A 4,624-nucleotide genomic window follows, 5' to 3' on the forward strand; every position below is an offset into this window, starting at 1 on the left:
GAGCCCTGTCTGCAGGTGCCACGCGGCTTTTAGACCCCGCCGGGGTGGGGATCCACCACTGCCGCTGGGCAGCTGTGCCAGGGCTGGACAGTCCTTTCTGTGAAGGGATTTTCCCAATGTCCAACCTAAACCTCTCCTGCCACAGCTTGAGGCAGCTTCCTCTTGTCCTGCCACTTGTTACCTGGGAGCAGAAACCGGCTCTCGCCTGGCTGCAACTTCCTGTGTCCCATCCCTGGCAGTGTTCAAGGCTGGGCTGGATGGGGCTTGGAGCAACCTGGGCTAGTGGAAGGTGTCCCTGCCCATGGCAGGGAATGGGATGAGGTTTAAGGTCCTTCTAACCCAACCCATTCCATGATTCAGACACTTGTAGAGAGTGACAAGGTCCCCCCCGAACCTCCTTTTCTCCAGGACAGGAACGCTCCTTCTCACCTGGCCCACACCAGCGGGACAAGAGGGGACAGGGACAGAACCAAGGAAAGGAGGAAGACCCAGGTGAAACCAACATGAGCCATTAACCCAAGGCAAACCGAGGACATCTCCTGTGCCGTGGGAAGGAAACAAGGGAGTTTCCGGATATTTAGAACCTGCCCAGACACTGGCCTTGCATGGACACACTTGAGACCAAGGTGTATGGAGGCCGTGAGTGTTTCCCCCACCAGGGGAAGGGACTGGGATTTGGGGAGCCAGCAGCCTGCTGAAGTGGCTGAAAGGCACTGGTATTTCTCTGCACCAACCTTGCTGCTCCCTGAACCTGTGACACAAGTCACTGCCTGCTGCACTCTTCCCAAAGAACAGAACCACACCTAAGCCAGTTGGAAGCCTTTTCCAACTGGGAAGAAAAACTTTCTCAAACTCAGTGAAAAAACCCCAACAAATCACTCCCAGACTTCTTTGACTTGCAAAGCTGCTTATTCACTGCACATTCCCAGGCCTTGGTGACAGGGATTGAGTTTTCCTCCCAGCTTCCCACATCTTGAAGCCATCAGCAGCCACGGAAGGGCTCATGGAGTTGGAGGCCCCAAGGAAAGGGGAGAAGGAAAATGCACTAAAGCTGCTGCAAGAAGTTGGAGCACCTTCCGTGCAGCTCCAGCAGCACTGCTTTTCCTCCAGATGTTGGGCACATTCCCTGTGGATCCAGCATCCCTCAGGGAGCAGGACGAGACCAGGGACAGACATTTGTCCCATGGCTGTCATTTGCGGTCAGCCTCTGGCGCACGGGTGCACTTTGATCTGGCTGCATTCCTCGCTGCTGCTGCTGGCTTTGCAATTTTAGGGAACAAAGCAATGGAAAAGCCTTTGGACTCTGTGGGCTGCAGAGTGGGAATGGCCCCTTGCATCACGATAAAGTCGCCCCACTAACACGGGGTGGGGAGGAGAAGCAGCTTGTGCAAAAGAGGAGTTAAAAAAGCAAACAACGAGAACATGCAGGAACATAAAGAGGATTTCAGCAGCTCCTAAAAATCCCCTGATTTGGGTCATTTCTTTGCAGCAGGTTGAGTTCCGCTCCAGCTCCAGAGGGTTTGTTGCACAACCTGACATGAGGAAGAGGCTGGAGCACGGAGAGGGAGGAAAAAGCCAGAGAGGAGAAATCAGAGGAGAAGCTCTCAGGTGAGGTCTGTGATAGGAAAGGCCTGGAAGCAGCTGGCAGGAGCCAGTCTGACTCCTTTGGCTCTTGGATACCTCGCTGCCATCCTCCTTCCTGCTCCTCACAGCATACGGAATACTGGAGTGGCCTTTTTTGGAGCAAGATGACGGATTTCCAACCTCGGAGCCCAAACCCAACAGTTGCTGGGGGATGTCCACACAAACCACTCGTGGTTTTTGGCCCCAGCCTCACCAGATCTCCCCAAACAGCAGCCCCCTGTTCCCGCTGCCCGGGGCTAGGAATCGGTTGGCATTTGGCCCTAGGAACACCTCCTGGGGCAGCAGGAGAGGGGAAAAGGCAACTGATGTCAAAGCAAGGAGGGAGAACCTTTTCTGGAAACAAAGCCTGCCTGTCTGAGCAGCAGGATCGGCACTGAACCAGCTAAACCAGTTGCTATCCAAGGTTATCCGATCCACCACCGCAGCAGTCCCTGTTTTCCTGCTGTGTCCTGCTCCAGAGGGAGAGATCCTTATCCTCACAGCTTCCCCTGCCTGGGTGCGCAGTTAAAACCCTCTCCACAGGGATCCTCAGCTCTCCCTTGGCAGGATCCCAGCATTGCAGGTGCCCGAGTCTGACCCTTTTTTGCAGTTTCACCTCAGAGCATCAACTCCGTTTCCTCGCCAGACTTTTGGGAGACCTCGGAGTCAACGCAACCCTTGGGAAATCGGATTGTTTAGCAGAAATGGCATTCGGCAATCAGACTTGTGGGCTTTTATTTGCTGAGGGTATTTTTCCCCCTGACTATTTCTGTGGTTTTATTTTCATTTTGCTAAATTGTTCCTTTATTTCTGCTTCCTCTTTGGGCCTACTTTTATTTCAATTTGCAGGGACTCCTGTTCTTTCAAATGCCAAACTCCTTTGGCAACCCATCCTTAGCTGAGGGCAGCTGGCCCGTTTGTGCTCAGTGCTAAACCCCAGGCACAGGATGCAGCTCCCAAACAATTTTCAGGGAAAAACGGAACATTTTGTGACGCCACTAAAACGCCTTTTTCTTGCTCTGCCTGCTCTGGGCACTGGGACACACTGCGGCTCTTACCGGGCACATCCTGTCCCTTGGCTCAGCTGGTTCTTCCCAGGACAATTTCTCCTGCTCTGCAAATCATCTTGCAAAAGCAGAGGCTGGACTTGGGATTTTCCCATCTGCTTCTCCTTTCTGAGAAGTGTTTCTGTCCCAATTTAAACCAAAGAACCCCAAACCCCAGTTTCAAGGTTTTTTTTCGATTCATCCCCAGCTTCTCCCTTCTCCTTTGATTATTGCGAAACTTGAAAACAAATCATTTTCCCTTTCAGTTCCCATCGGGGTGCTCCATACAGGTTTCAGAGGAGGGTTAGACTGGATATTGGGAAGAAATCCCTCCCTGGGAGGCTGAGGAGGCCCTGGCACAGGTTGTCCAGAGACTCTGTGAATGTCTCATCCCTGGAAGTGTCCAAGGCCAAGTTGGACGGGCCACACATCCTATGGGCACAGAAAGGGTTGTAAAGCACTGCAAGAGGCTGCCCAGGGAAGTGGTGGAGTCATCATTCCTGGAATTGTTCAAAAAATGTGAGGATGTGGTTTAGTGGTGAACGTGGTGGTGGTGATGGTCACGAGGACGTGGTTTAGTGGTGAACGTGGTGGTGGTGATGGTTGGACTTGATGATCTGAAAGGTCTTTCCCAACCTTCACTCCCATCCAGGAGGGAGAGGGGATGATAAAACCTCCCTCCACTCCAGACAGGAGAACAGCCCCTCCTGTGTGCCAGGAGCCGGGATTTTAGCTAGGATAAGTCAGCAGAGCCCAGACTTACAGAGATTTGTGCTAATCCATGTCATGAGCATGAGGAATGTTGGGAAGAGGGTTGTACACATGCCCAGCCAGGGGTGGCTGCAGGAGCCCCATCAGTCCCATGGAGTAGTTTCTTAAGCGCCGTATCAGAGAATCCCAGAATGGACTGGGTTGGAAGGGACCTTAAAGATGATCCAGTCCCACCCCCTGCCACGGACAGGGACCCCTTCCACTCTCCCAGGCTGCTCCAAGCCCCATCCAACCTGGCCTTGGACACTGCCAGGGATCCAGGGGCAGCCACAGCTTCTCTGGCCTAATATCCATGTCTCAAACACCGACAGCCATGGAGCCAGCCAGGGGTTGTTGGGAATAAAGGACAAGGACTGTTGGTACTAAATGCCACAGAAAAGAACAAGATGTGACTGGAGAAGGGGCCATGGGGAAGTAGGGCAGGGATTTTCTGGGACAAACATCCTTGTTCCAGTTCACAGAGACACAACAACAGAAAAAACTGTCAGCACAGAGTTCTTTCTTTCTTTATTTCAGAGCTCCTGTAGGCACTGGAAGAGATCTCCCCGTAAGCTTCTCTTCTCCAGGTGAACACTCCCAGCTCTGGTGGACATCAAGCCTAAGACTGGATCCATCCACATCCCACCTCCTCTCTGAGTAGTTTAGGAAACAAGGGGGGTTGATTCTGAATCTCATGACTCCACAAAGGGACTCCCTCACCTTTTCCTCCCTTTTCAATCCTTTTACCCTGGCTTCCATAAAAATCACTCTAAGTGGATTCTGATTGTTCTTTATCATGGAATCCCGGGAAGATCTGGGTGGGAAGGGACCTTAAACACGATCCAGCTCCTTGCCATGGGCAGGGACACCTTCCACTATCCCAGGTTGCTCCAACCTGGCTGGGAACACTTCCAGGGATGGGGTAGACACAGCTCCTCTGGGCAACCTGTGCCAGGGCCTCCCCACCCTCCCAGGGAACGATTCCATCCCAATATCCCATCTAAACGTACTCTCCGTCAGTTTAAAGAGAGTCGAGGACAACCCCAGGCTGGGTGCTGGGCGATCCATGACGGAAGTCACCACGGGAGGACAGCAGTCACCAATCACTGCCGCCCGGCACCGCCGTGCCAGCGCTCGGTGTGTCTGCGGCACTAAAACCGCATTTTGGGGGCGAGTTTCCTCTCAGGACATGCCGGGAGGCGCTG

The sequence above is a fragment of the Corvus brachyrhynchos genome, unplaced genomic scaffold, assembly GCF_000691975.1.
Source record: "Corvus brachyrhynchos isolate BGI_N302 unplaced genomic scaffold, ASM69197v1 scaffold133, whole genome shotgun sequence".
NCBI lineage: Eukaryota > Metazoa > Chordata > Aves > Passeriformes > Corvidae > Corvus > Corvus brachyrhynchos.